Source organism: Salvelinus alpinus, chromosome 16, assembly GCF_045679555.1.
Source record: "Salvelinus alpinus chromosome 16, SLU_Salpinus.1, whole genome shotgun sequence".
In the NCBI taxonomy this organism is placed as follows: domain Eukaryota; kingdom Metazoa; phylum Chordata; class Actinopteri; order Salmoniformes; family Salmonidae; genus Salvelinus; species Salvelinus alpinus.
This window is the reverse complement of record NC_092101.1, coordinates 52,445,612-52,461,515: the sequence shown is the minus strand read 5'-3', so window position 1 is coordinate 52,461,515 and position 15,904 is coordinate 52,445,612. Positions and strand designations below refer to the sequence as shown.

Sequence of the window (15,904 nt, the reverse complement as noted above, 5' to 3'; positions counted from 1 at the left end):
TACCCACTGGGTAAGGAGGTTTTGTACAGTAGATACACACTGGGTAAGGAGGTTTTCTACAGTAGATACCCACTGGGAATGGAGGTTTTCTACAGTAGAGACTCACTGGGTAAGGAGGTTTTCTACAGTAGATACTCACTGGGTAAGGAGGTTTTCTACAGTAGATACCCACTGGGAACGGACGCCAGTATAGTGTCTAGTTTTGATTTATATTTGATTTAAGTTGTCAAATAACGTGAATTGAATTTGAAATCCCCCCCCCCCCCAATTTTTTTTTTTCTATCTCACTGGATTTGGGTTAAAAGTTGCGTGGAAAAAAAATTTATGACTTTTTTATAAATCAAATCCGTTTTCCACATTGATTCAATGTCATCACATTGCAGTCGTTTTGTTGAAATGATGTGGAAGTAATCTTGATTCGACCAGTTTGTGCCCAATGGGGAAGTAGTGTCGTCTACAGAATACAGAAACCAACAATCTGCCACATGGTTCATCCACTCACTGAGCAGTACCGGTGATGAAGCTGATTCATTGTTTTGTGGCCTGAGAAAATGAATGAATTGCTGCCTATTACTACGACTCTGATGAATTATTCCTGAGGGATGGGGAGAAACGGAAAACGCCAGGTGACAGAATGTAGGGATGTAAATCTGTTTTTCAAATGTTGATTCATGTGCAACGGCCCCGTCAAAAGATAACCTAATACGTCAAGTAGAATAGCAGAAATCCATGAAGTTTGAGGTTGATCTCTTCTTCGTGGGCTTTAGGCTAGCTAGCTTGGTTTTTTGGTGGGTTGAAAGCATTAACATTAGCAATCCCTCAAGGGTTCATAGTATACGGTCAAGTGTATCTAGACAGAGACTATAACATCCTGCTGACTGCACAGACCAGCCTGGTAGTTAAACCAACTGTGTTACAATCACAGACCAGCCTGGTAGTTAAACCAACTGTGTTACAATCACAGACCAGCCTGGTAGTTAAACCAACTGTGTTACAATCACAGACCAGCCTAGTAGCTAAACCAACTGGTACGGCAACCAGGCAACCACAGGGCTCTCCAGAGGGTGGTGCGGTCTGCCCGACGCATCACGGGGGTCACACTGCCTGCCCTCCAGGACACCAACATCACCCGATGTCCCAGGAAGGCCAAGAAGACTATCAAGGACAATAACCACCAGAGCCTGCTATCATCCAGAAGGCGAGGTCAGTACAGGTGCACCAAAGCTGGGACCAATTGACTGAAAAAACGCTTCTATGTCCAGGCCATCAGACTGTTAAATGCTCATCACTAGCCGGCTACCACCCGGTTACTCAACCCTGCACCTTAGAGGCTGCTGCCCTATATACATAGACATGGAATCACTGGTCATTTTAATAATGTTTACATACTGTTTTAATAATTTCATATGTATATATTGTATTTTAGTCAATGTCACTCTGACATTGCTCATCCTAATATTTATATATTTCTCAATTTCATTAATTTGTTTTTAGATGTGTGTGTTGTTGTGAATTGTTAGATATTACTGCACTGTTGGAGCTAGAAACACAAGCATTTCGCTACACCCACAATAACATCTAATAAATATGTGTATGTGACCAATAACATTTGATTTGATTTGAACTGTGTTACAATCACAGAGCAGCCAGCCCCCCCAAAAAATAGATGCTTCTACCCAGTAAAATATAACTTCAATCAAACAGTACTATTAAAGATGAGAAGAAACAACGTGTCAGCTTTAAGAAACGCACGGGGGGGGATATTCTGTCCTAGATATTTATCTGACGAAAGGACTCAAAGGAAATGAGAAAAACATCTTCAGTGAGAAGTGAACCCCAGAACCACCACAACTCTCGAGCTGTATTTACAGAATACTACCACCTGGCAGTATTTACAGAATACTACCACCTGGCAGTATTTACAGAATACTACCACCTGGCAGTATTTACAGAATACTACCACCTGGCAGTATTTACAGAATACTACCACCTGGCAGTATTTACAGAATACTACCACCTGGCAGTATTTACAGAATACTACCACCTGGCAGTATTTACAGAATACTACCACCTGGCAGTATTTACAGAATACTACCACCTGGCAGTATTTACAGAATACTACCACCTGGCAGTATTTACAGAATACTACCACCTGGCAGTATTTACAGAATACTACCACCTGGCAGTATTTACAGAATACTACCACCTGGCAGTATTTACAGAATACTACCACCTGGCAGTATTTACAGAATACTACCACCTGGCAGTATTTACAGAATACTACCACCTGGCAGTATTTACAGAATACTACCACCTGGCAGTATTTACAGAATACTACCACCTGGCAGTATTTACAGAATACTACCACCTGGCAGTATTTACAGAATACTACCACCTGGCAGTATTTACAGAATACTACCACCTGGCAGTATTTACAGAATACTACCACCTGGCAGTATTTACAGAATACTACCACCTGGCAGTATTTACAGAATACTACCACCTGGCTGTATTTACAGAATACTACCACCTGGCTGTATTTACAGAATACTACCACCTGGCTGTATTTACAGAATACTACCACCTGGCAGTATTTACAGAATACTACCACCTGGCAGTATTTACAGAATACTACCACCTGGCAGTATTTACAGAATACTACCACCTGGCAGTATTTACAGAATACTACCACCTGGCAGTATTTACAGAATACTACCACCTGGCAGTATTTACAGAATACTACCACCTGGCAGTATTTACAGAATACTACCACCTGGCTGTATTTACAGAATACTACCACCTGGCTGTATTTACAGAATACTACCACCTGGCTGTATTTACAGAATACTACCACCTGGCAGTATTTACAGAATACTACCACCTGGCAGTATTTACAGAATACTACCACCTGGCTGTATTTACAGAATACTACCACCTGGCAGTATTTACAGAATACTACCACCTGGCTGTATTTACAGAATACTACCACCTGGCAGTATTTACAGAATACTACCACCTGGCAGTATTTACAGAATACTACCACCTGGCAGTATTTACAGAATACTACCACCTGGCAGTATTTACAGAATACTACCACCTGGCAGTATTTACAGAATACTACCACCTGGCAGTATTTACAGAATACTACCACCTGGCAGTATTTACAGAATACTACCACCTGGCAGTATTTACAGAATACTACCACCTGGCAGTATTTACAGAATACTACCACCTGGCTGTATTTACAGAATACTACCACCTGGCTGTATTTACAGAATACTACCACCTGGCAGTATTTACAGAATACTACCACCTGGCAGTATTTACAGAATACTACCACCTGGCAGTATTTACAGAATACTACCACCTGGCAGTATTTACAGAATACTACCACCTGACAGTATTTACAGTATACTACCACCTGACAGTATTTACAGAATACTACCACCTGGCAGTATTTACAGAATACTACCACCTGGCAGTATTTACAGAATACTACCACCTGGCAGTATTTACAGAATACTACCACCTGGCAGTATTTACAGAATACTACCACCTGGCAGTATTTACAGAATACTACCACCTGGCAGTATTTACAGAATACTACCACCTGGCAGTATTTACAGAATACTACCACCTGGCAGTATTTACAGAATACTACCACCTGGCAGTATTTACAGAATACTACCACCTGGCAGTATTTACAGAATACTACCACCTGGCAGTATTTACAGAATACTACCACCTGGCTGTATTTACAGAATACTACCACCTGGCTGTATTTACAGAATACTACCACCTGGCAGTATTTACAGAATACTACCACCTGGCAGTATTTACAGAATACTACCACCTGGCAGTATTTACAGAATACTACCACCTGGCAGTATTTACAGAATACTACCACCTGGCAGTATTTACAGAATACTACCACCTGGCAGTATTTACAGAATACTACCACCTGGCAGTATTTACAGAATACTACCACCTGGCAGTATTTACAGAATACTACCACCTGGCAGTATTTACAGAATACTACCACCTGGCAGTATTTACAGAATACTACCACCTGGCAGTATTTACAGAATACTACCACCTGGCAGTATTTACAGAATACTACCACCTGGCTGTATTTACAGAATACTACCACCTGGCAGTATTTACAGAATACTACCACCTGGCAGTATTTACAGAATACTACCACCTGGCAGTATTTACAGAATACTACCACCTGGCAGTATTTACAGAATACTACCACCTGGCAGTATTTACAGAATACTACCACCTGGCTGTATTTACAGAATACTACCACCTGGCTGTATTTACAGAATACTACCACCTGGCAGTATTTACAGAATACTACCACCTGGCTGTATTTACAGAATACTACCACCTGGCAGTATTTACAGAATACTACCACCTGGCTGTATTTACAGAATACTACCACCTGACAGTATTTACAGTATACTACCACCTGACAGTATTTACAGAATACTACCACCTGGCAGTATTTACAGAATACTACCACCTGGCAGTATTTACAGAATACTACCACCTGGCAGTATTTACAGAATACTACCACCTGGCAGTATTTACAGAATACTACCACCTGGCAGTATTTACAGAATACTACCACCTGGCAGTATTTACAGAATACTACCACCTGGCAGTATTTACAGAATACTACCACCTGGCAGTATTTACAGAATACTACCACCTGGCAGTATTTACAGTATACTACCACCTGGCAGTATTTACAGAATACTACCACCTGGCAGTATTTACAGAATACTAACACCTGGCAGTATTTACAGAATACTACCACCTGGCAGTATTTACAGAATACTACCACCTGGCAGTATTTACAGTATACTACCACCTGGCAGTATTTACAGAATACTACCACCTGGCAGTATTTACAGAATACTACCACCTGGCAGTATTTACAGTATACTACCACCTGGCAGTATTTACAGAATACTACCACCTGGCAGTATTTACAGAATACTACCACCTGGCAGTATTTACAGAATACTACCACCTGGCAGTATTTACAGAATACTACCACCTGGCAGTATTTACAGAATACTACCACCTGGCAGTATTTACAGAATACTACCACCTGGCAGTATTTACAGAATACTACCACCTGGCAGTATTTACAGAATACTACCACATGACAGTATTTACAGAATACTACCACCTGGCAGTATTTACAGTATACTACCACCTGGCAGTATTTACAGAATACTACCACATGACAGTATTTACAGAATACTACCACCTGGCAGTATTTACAGAATACTACCACCTGGCAGTATTTACAGTATACTACCACCTGACAGTATTTACAGAATACCAACACCTGGCAGTATTTACAGAATACTACCACCTGACAGTATTTACAGAATACTACCACCTGGCAGTATTTACAGAATACTACCACCTGACAGTATTTACAGAATACTACCACCTGGCAGTATTTACAGAATACTACCACCTGGCAGTATTTACAGAATACTACGACCTGGCAGTATTTACAGAATACTACCACCTGGCAGTATTTACAGAATACTACCACATGACAGTATTTACAGAATACTACCACCTGGCAGTATTTACAGTATACTACCACCTGGCAGTATTTACAGAATACTACCACATGACAGTATTTACAGAATACTACCACCTGGCAGTATTTACAGAATACTACCACCTGGCAGTATTTACAGAATACTACCACCTGGCAGTATTTACAGAATACTACCACCTGACAGTATTTACAGAATACTACCACCTGGCAGTATTTACAGAATACTACCACCTGGCAGTATTTACAGAATACCACCACCTGGCAGTATTTACAGAATACCACCACCTGGCAGTATTTACAGAATACTACCACCTGGCAGTATTTACAGAATACTACCACTTGGCAGTATTTACAGAATACCACCACCTGGCAGTATTTACAGAATACTACCACATGGCAGTATTTACAGAATACTACCACTTGGCAGTATTTACAGAATACTACCACATGACAGTATTTACAGAATACTACCACCTGGCAGTATTTACAGAATACTACCACCTGGCAGTATTTACAGTATACTACCATCTGGCAGTATTTACAGAATACTACCACCTGGCAGTATTTACAGAATACTACCACCTGGCAGTATTTACAGAATACTACAACCTGGCAGTATTTACAGAATACTACCACCTGACAGTACTTACAGAATACTACCACCCGACAGTATTTAGAGTATACTACCACCCGACAGTATTTAGAGTATACTACCAACTGGCAGTATTTACAGAATACTACCACCTGACAGTATTTACAGTATTTACAGTATACTATCACCTGGCAGTATTTACATAATACTACCACCTGGCAGTATTTACAGTATTTACAGTATACTATAACCTGGCAGTATTTACAGAATACTACCACCTGGCAGTATTTACAGTATTTACAGTATACTACCACCTGGCAGTATTTACAGTATTTACAGTATACTACCACCTGGCAGTATTTACAGTATTTACAGTATACTACCACCTGACTGACAGTGGTGCTATCTGTAGATACATGACTGTGCAATACCTCTGGGTCTCAGCATTCTATATTCATCATCAGACCGTACAGTAATTCAAGCTGACCTCCTGTCCTGTTCTCCAGAGTGGTTGTGTATGTATAGACGTGTACAGGGCCTTCGGAAAGTATTCAGATGCCTTGACTTTTTCCACATTTTGTTTTACGCTACAGCATTATTCTAAAGTGCATCTTCAGCAATCTACACACAATACCCCATAATGATAAAGCGAAAACAGTAATTTTTTTGCAAATGTATTACAAATAAAAAACTGTAATACCTTATTTACATAAGTATTCAGACCCTTTGCTATGAGACTCAAAATTGAGCTCAGGTGCATCCTGTTTCCATTGATCATCATTGGGATGTTTTACAACCTGATTGCAGTCCATCTGTGGTAAATTAAATTGATTGGACATGATTTGTAAAGAAACACACCTGTCTTTATAAGGTCCCACAGTTGACAGTGCATGTCAGAAGGAATTGTTCGTAGAGCTCAGAGACAGGATTGTGTCGAGGCACAGGTATGGGGAAGGGTACCAAAAAATGTCTACAGAATTGAAGGTCCCTCAGAACACAGTGGCCTCTATCATTCTTAAATGGAAGAAGTTTGGAACCACAAAGACTCTTCCTAGAGCTGGCCGCCCGGCCAAACTGATCAATCGGGGGAGAAGGGCCTTGGTCAGGGAGGTGACCAAGAACCCAATGGTCACTCTGACAGCAGAGCACCAGAGTTCCTCTGTGGAGATGGGACAACATTCAAGAAGGACAACCATCTCTGCAGCACTCCACCAATCAGGCCTTTATGGTAGAGTGGCCAGACAGAAGCCACTCCTCAGTAAAAGGCACATGACAGCCTGCTTGGAGTTTGCCAAAAGGCACCTAAAGATTCTCAGACCATGAGAAACAAGATTCTCTGGTCTGAGGAAACCAAGATTGAACTCTTTGGCCTGAATGCCAATCGTCACATCTGGAGGAAACCTGGCACCATCCCTACGGTGAAGCATGGTGGTGGCAGCATCATGTGGGGATGTTTTTCAGTGGCAGGGACTGGGAGACTAGTCAGGATCGAGGCAAAGATGAACGGAGCAAAGTATAGAGAGATCTTTGATGAAAACTTGCTCCAGAGAGCTCAGGACCTCAGACTGGGGCGATTGTTCCAACAGGACAATGACCCTAAGCACACAGCCAAGACAACGAAGGAGTCGCTTTCGGCACAAGTCTCTGAATGTCATTGAGTGGCCCAGCCAGAGCCCGGGCTTGAACCAGTTCGAACATCTCTGGAGAGACATGAAAATAGCTGTGCAGCGTTGCTCCCTATCAAACCTGACAGAGCTTGAGAGGAACTGCAGAGAATAATGGGAGAAACTCCCCAAATACAGATGTGCCAAGCTTGTAGCGTCATACCCAAGAAGACTCGGGGCTATAATCGCTGTCAAAGGTGCTTCAACAAAGTACTGAGTAAAAGATCTGAATACTTATGTAAATGTTTTTTATTTTTTATTTATTTTTTATAAATTTGCTAAAATGTATAAAAAACAGTTTTTGCTCCGTCATTATGGGATATTGTAGGTAGAAAAAAAATATATATATTAGAATAAGGCTGTAATGTAACAATGTGGAAAAAGTCAAGAGGTCTGAATGCACTGTAGGCCTACCTTAGCTTGTCAGGTCCACTGCATACAGAGAGGAAGAAGAAGGTACACTAGCATCATCACATTGTAATAAGCTGCTTCCTGGACACCCACACCAGTCCTGGAAGCACAGGCAGCTCTCTGCTGATGAAGGATATCCCATCAGCCCTCCATCAGGACAGGCAGCTCTCTGCTGATGAAGGATATCCCATCAGCCCTCCATCAGGACAGGCAGCTCTCTGCTGATGAAGGATATCCCATCAGCCCTCCATCAGGACAGACAGATTTCTGCTGATGAAGGATATCCCATCAGCCCTCTATCAGGACAGGCAGCTCTCTGCTGATGAAGGATATCCCATCAGCCCTCCATCAGGACAGGCAGCTCTCTGCTGATGAAGGATATCCCATCAGCCCTCCATCAGGACAGGCAGCTCTCTGCTGATAAAGGATATCCCATCAGCCCTCTATCAGGGCAGAGACAGACTCTAATCTGTCTCTAACAGCAGCCAGATTGGGAGTCCCAGAGATTCAAGACAGACAAACTCATTAATAGCATCCAAGACTAGTCCATGTTGAAGGAGAAAACCCTCCATTGCTTGTCCTCGATTATATCGTCACATGTTTATGTCTTCGTTAACATGTCATTTGTGGGGGATACTTGCTGACACAGACCTGAACTGACAGGAAAGCATGATCAGATTGAGTGTATTATACTGCATGAGCTTCAAAAGTAGTGAAGCAGGGAGGAGGCTACCTGAACTGACAGGAAAGCATGATCAGATTGAGTGTATTATACTGCATGAGCTTCAAAAGTAGTGAAGCAGGGAGGAGGCTACCTGAACTGACAGGAAAGCATGATCAGATTGAGTGTATTATACTGCATGAGCTTCATAAGTAGTGAAGCAGGGAGGAGGCTACCTGAACTGACAGGAAAGCATGATCAGATTGAGTGTATTATACTGCATGAGCTTCAAAAGTAGTGAAGCAGGGAGGAGGCTACCTGAACTGACAGGAAAGCATGATCAGATTGAGTGTATTATACTGCATGAGCTTCAAAAGTAGTGAAGCAGGGAGGAGGCTACCTGAACTGTCAGGAAAGCATGATCAGATTGAGTGTATTATACTGCATGAGCTTCAAAAGTAGTGAAGCAGGGAGGAGGCTACCTGAACTGTCAGGAAAGCATGATCAGATTGAGTGTATTATACTGCATGAGCTTCAAAAGTAGTGAAGCAGGGAGGAGGCTACCTGAACTGACAGGAAAGCATGATCAGATTGAGTGTATTATACTGCATGGGCTTCAAAAGTAGTGAAGCAGGGAGGAGGCTACCTGAACTGTCAGGAAAGCATGATCAGATTGAGTGTATTTTACTGCATGGGCTTCATAAGTAGTGAAGCAGGGAGGAGGCTACCTGAACTGACAGGAAAGCATGATCAGATTGAGTGTATTATACTGCATGGGCTTCAAAAGTAGTGAAGCAGGGAGGAGGCTACCTGAACTGTCAGGAAAGCATGATCAGATTGAGTGTATTATACTGCATGAGCTTCAAAAGTAGTGAAGCAGGGAGGAGGCTACCTGAACTGACAGGAAAGCATGATCAGATTGAGTGTATTATACTGCATGGGCTTCAAAAGTAGTGAAGCAGGGAGGAGGCTACCTGAACTGTCAGGAAAGCATGATCAGATTGAGTGTATTTTACTGCATGGGCTTCATAAGTAGTGAAGCAGGGAGGAGGCTACCTGAACTGTCAGGAAAGCATGATCAGATTGAGTGTATTTTACTGCATGGGCTTCATAAGTAGTGAAGCAGGGAGGAGGCTACCTGAACTGTCAGGAAAGCATGATCAGATTGAGTGTATTATACTGCATGAGCTTCAAAAGTAGTGAAGCAGGGAGGAGGCTACCTGAACTGACAGGAAAGCATGATCAGATTGAGTGTATTATACTGCATGAGCTTCAAAAGTAGTGAAGCAGGGAGGAGGCTACCTGAACTGACAGGAAAGCATGATCAGATTGAGTGTATTATACTGCATGAGCTTCAAAAGTAGTGAAGCAGGGAGGAGGCTACCTGAACTGACAGGAAAGCATGATCCGATTGAGTGTATTTTACTGCATGGGCTTCATAAGTAGTGAAGCAGGGAGGAGGCTACCTGAACTGTCAGGAAAGCATGATCAGATTGAGTGTATTACACTACATGGGCTTCATAAGTAGTGAAGCAGGGAGGAGGCTACCTGAACTGTCAGGAAAGCATGATCAGATTGAGTGTATTACACTACATGGGCTTCATAAGTAGTGAAGCAGGGAGGAGGCTACCTGAACTGACAGGAAAGCATGATCAGATGGAGTGTATTATACTGCATGAGCTTCAAAAGTAGTGAAGCAGGGAGGAGGCTACCTGAACTGACAGGAAAGCATGATCCGATTGAGTGTATTTTACTGCATGGGCTTCATAAGTAGTGAAGCAGGGAGGAGGCTACCTGAACTGTCAGGAAAGCATGATCAGATTGAGTGTATTACACTACATGGGCTTCATAAGTAGTGAAGCAGGGAGGAGGCTACCTGAACTGTCAGGAAAGCATGATCAGATTGAGTGTATTACACTACATGGGCTTCATAAGTAGTGAAGCAGGGAGGAGGCTACCTGAACTGACAGGAAAGCATGATCAGATTGAGTGTATTATACTGCATGAGCTTCAAAAGTAGTGAAGCAGGGAGGAGGCTACCTGAACTGACAGGAAAGCATGATCCGATTGAGTGTATTTTACTGCATGGGCTTCATAAGTAGTGAAGCAGGGAGGAGGCTACCTGAACTGACAGGAAAGCATGATCAGATTGAGTGTATTATACTGCATGAGCTTCAAAAGTAGTGAAGCAGGGAGGAGGCTACCTGAACTGACAGGAAAGCATGATCAGATTGAGTGTATTATACTGCATGAGCTTCAAAAGTAGTGAAGCAGGGAGGAGGCTACCTGAACTGACAGGAAAGCATGATCAGATTGAGTGTATTACACTACATGGGCTTCATAAGTAGTGAAGCAGGGAGGAGGCTACCTGAACTGTCAGGAAAGCATGATCAGATTGAGTGTATTATACTGCATGAGCTTCAAAAGTAGTGAAGCAGGGAGGAGGCTACCTGAACTGACAGGAAAGCATGATCAGATTGAGTGTATTATACTGCATGAGCTTCAAAAGTAGTGAAGCAGGGAGGAGGCTACCTGAACTGACAGGAAAGCATGATCAGATTGAGTGTATTATACTGCATGAGCTTCAAAAGTAGTGAAGCAGGGAGGAGGCTACCTGAACTGACAGGAAAGCATGATCCGATTGAGTGTATTTTACTGCATGGGCTTCATAAGTAGTGAAGCAGGGAGGAGGCTACCTGAACTGTCAGGAAAGCATGATCAGAATGAGTGTATTACACTACATGGGCTTCATAAGTAGTGAAGCAGGGAGGAGGCTACCTGAACTGTCAGGAAAGCATGATCAGATTGAGTGTATTACACTACATGGGCTTCATAAGTAGTGAAGCAGGGAGGAGGCTACCTGAACTGACAGGAAAGCATGATCAGATTGAGTGTATTATACTGCATGAGCTTCAAAAGTAGTGAAGCAGGGAGGAGGCTACCTGAACTGACAGGAAAGCATGATCCGATTGAGTGTATTTTACTGCATGGGCTTCATAAGTAGTGAAGCAGGGAGGAGGCTACCTGAACTGTCAGGAAAGCATGATCAGATTGAGTGTATTACACTACATGGGCTTCATAAGTAGTGAAGCAGGGAGGAGGCTACCTGAACTGTCAGGAAAGCATGATCAGATTGAGTGTATTACACTACATGGGCTTCATAAGTAGTGAAGCAGGGAGGAGGCTACCTGAACTGTCAGGAAAGCATGATCAGATTGAGTGTAATTACACTACATGGGCTTCATAAGTAGTGAAGCAGGGAGGAGGCTACCTGAACTGTCAGGAAAGCATGATCAGATTGAGTGTATTACACTACATGGGCTTCATAAGTAGTGAAGCAGGGAGGAGGCTACCTGAACTGTCAGGAAAGCATGATCAGATTGAGTGTATTACACTACATGGGCTTCATAAGTAGTGAAGCAGGGAGGAGGCTACCTGAACTGTCAGGAAAGCATGATCAGATTGAGTGTATTACACTACATGGGCTTCATAAGTAGTGAAGCAGGGAGGAGGCTACCTGAACTGTCAGGAAAGCATGATCAGATTGAGTGTATTACACTACATGGGCTTCATAAGTAGTGAAGCAGGGAGGAGGCTACCTGAACTGTCAGGAAAGCATGATCAGATTGAGTGTATTACACTACATGGGCTTCATAAGTAGTGAAGCAGGGAGGAGGCTACCTGAACTGACAGGAAAGCATGATCAGATTGAGTGTATTATACTGCATGAGCTTCAAAAGTAGTGAAGCAGGGAGGAGGCTACCTGAACTGACAGGAAAGCATGATCCGATTGAGTGTATTTTACTGCATGGGCTTCATAAGTAGTGAAGCAGGGAGGAGGCTACCTGAACTGTCAGGAAAGCATGATCAGATTGAGTGTATTACACTACATGGGCTTCATAAGTAGTGAAGCAGGGAGGAGGCTACCTGAACTGTCAGGAAAGCATGATCAGATTGAGTGTATTACACTACATGGGCTTCATAAGTAGTGAAGCAGGGAGGAGGCTACCTGAACTGTCAGGAAAGCATGATCAGATTGAGTGTATTACACTACATGGGCTTCATAAGTAGTGAAGCAGGGAGGAGGCTACCTGAACTGTCAGGAAAGCATGATCAGATTGAGTGTATTACACTACATGGGCTTCATAAGTAGTGAAGCAGGGAGGAGGCTACCTGAACTGTCAGGAAAGCATGATCAGATTGAGTGTATTACACTACATGGGCTTCATAAGTAGTGAAGCAGGGAGGAGGCTACCTGAACTGTCAGGAAAGCATGATCAGATTGAGTGTATTACACTACATGGGCTTCATAAGTAGTGAAGCAGGGAGGATGCTTCACCTCAGTGGATTCCTGGAGTATCTGTAACCTCTTTTGGACACTTGGTGAACCTAGCCAGACTAGGCAATTTACACTTTGTTACACATGTATACACAAGGTAGGATAGATAATGATCATAAAAACGCAAATAATACGTAGTAGCCCTAACCTGCAAATGTACACGTCCACGCAGCCTCATAAGCTGAGACATTATTAGGTCCTAGCAGTGTGGAGAAGGCTGAGACATTATTAGGACCTAGCAGTGTGGAGAAGGCTGAGACATTATTAGGACCTAGCAGTGTGGAGAAGGCTGAGACATTATTAGGACCTAGCAGTGTGGAGAAGGCTGAGACATTATTAGGACCTAGCAGTGTGGAGAAGGCTGAGACATTATTAGGACCTAGCAGTGTGGAGAAGGCTGAGACATTATTAGGTCCTAGCAGTGTGGAGAAGGCTGAGACATTATTAGGTCCTAGCAGTGTGGAGAAGGCTGAGACATTATTAGGACCTAGCAGTGTGGAGAAGGCTGAGACATTATTAGGTCCTAGCAGTGTGGAGAAGGCTGAGACATTATTAGGTCCTAGCAGTGTGGAGAAGGCTGAGACATTATTAGGACCTAGCAGTGTGGAGAAGGCTGAGACATTATTAGGTCCTAGCAGTGTGGAGAAGGCTGAGACATTATTAGGTCCTAGCAGTGTGGAGAAGGCTGAGACATTATTAGGTCCTAGCAGTGTGGAGAAGGCTGAGACATTATTAGGACCTAGCAGTGTGGAGAAGGCTGAGACATTATTAGGACCTAGCAGTGTGGAGAAGGCTGAGACATTATTAGGACCTAGCAGTGTGGAGAAGGCTGAGACATTATTAGGACCTAGCAGTGTGGAGAAGGCTGAGACATTATTAGGACCTAGCAGTGTGGAGAAGGCTGAGACATTATTAGGTCCTAGCAGTGTGGAGAAGGCTGAGACATTATTAGGTCCTAGCAGTGTGGAGAAGGCTGAGACATTATTAGGACCTAGCAGTGTGGAGAAGGCTGAGACATTATTAGGTCCTAGCAGTGTGGAGAAGGCTGAGACATTATTAGGTCCTAGCAGTGTGGAGAAGGCTGAGACATTATTAGGACCTAGCAGTGTGGAGAAGGCTGAGACATTATTAGGTCCTAGCAGTGTGGAGAAGGCTGAGACATTATTAGGTCCTAGCAGTGTGGAGAAGGCTGAGACATTATTAGGACCTAGCAGTGTGGAGAAGGCTGAGACATTATTAGGACCTAGCAGTGTGGAGAAGGCTGAGACATTATTAGGACCTAGCAGTGTGGAGAAGGCTGAGACATTATTAGGACCTAGCAGTGTGGAGAAGGCTGAGACATTATTAGGTCCTAGCAGTGTGGAGAAGGCTGAGACATTATTAGGTCCTAGCAGTGTGGAGAAGGCTGAGACATTATTAGGTCCTAGCAGTGTGGAGAAGGCTGAGACATTATTAGGACCTAGCAGTGTGGAGAAGGCTGAGACATTATTAGGACCTAGCAGTGTGGAGAAGGCTGAGACATTATTAGGACCTAGCAGTGTGGAGAAGGCTGAGACATTATTAGGACCTAGCAGTGTGGAGAAGGCTGAGACATTATTAGGACCTAGCAGTGTGGAGAAGGCTGAGACATTATTAGGTCCTAGCAGTGTAGAGAAGGCTAGCTGCCTAACATTAGCTAGGCTAGGGGTTAGGGTTAAGTTTAGGAGTTAGGTTAAGATTATGGGTTAGGGTTAACAAAACATTTTGGGACCATTTTGGGACTATGTAAACAATGGAGAAGTGAAACAAATACCAAAATATCCTTAACACACTGCACCATGTCTACACACCAGCCTTGACACACTACACCATTTCTACAAGACAGCCCTGTCTTAAAACACTGCAATATGTCTACACACCAGCCTTAACACACTGCACCATGTCTACACACCAGCCTTAACACACTGCACCATGTCTACAAGACACACCAGCCTTAACACACTGCACCATGTCTACAAGACACACCAGCCTTAACACACTGCACCATGTCTACACACCAGCCTTAACACACTGCACCATGTCTACAAGACACACCAGCCTTAACACACTGCACCATGTCTACACACCAGCCTTAACACACTACACCATTTCTACAAGACAGCCCTGTCTTAACACACTGCACCATGTCTACAAGACACACCAGCCTTAACACACTGCACCATGTCTACAAGACACACCAGCCTTAACACACTGCACCATGTCTACAAGACACACCAGCCTTAACACACTGCACCATGTCTACAAGACACACCAGCCTTAACACACTGCACCATGTCTACACACCAGCCTTAACACACTGCACCATGTCTACACACCAGCCTTAACACACTACACCATTTCTACAAGACAGCCCTATCTTAACACACTGCGCCATGTCAACAAAACAGCCCAGCCTTAACACACTGCTCTATGTCTACACACCAGCCTTAACACACTGCACCATGTCTACACACCAGCCCTGTCTTAACACACTGCACAATGTCTACAAGACAGCACTGTCTTAACACACTGCTCTATGTCTACACACCAGCCTTAACACACCGCACCATGTCTACACACCAGCCCTGTCTTAACACACTGCACAATGTCTACAAGACAGCCATGT

At 43.3% G+C, this 15,904-nt stretch overlaps 1 protein-coding gene across 2 annotated transcripts in view; it reads right to left on the bottom strand.

The window, feature by feature from the left end:
- LOC139541669 (ras-related protein Rab-6B) overlaps positions 1 to 15,904 on the bottom strand; it is a 146,543-nt gene that overhangs the window by 51,805 nt on the left and 78,834 nt on the right. The window lies entirely within an intron of this gene.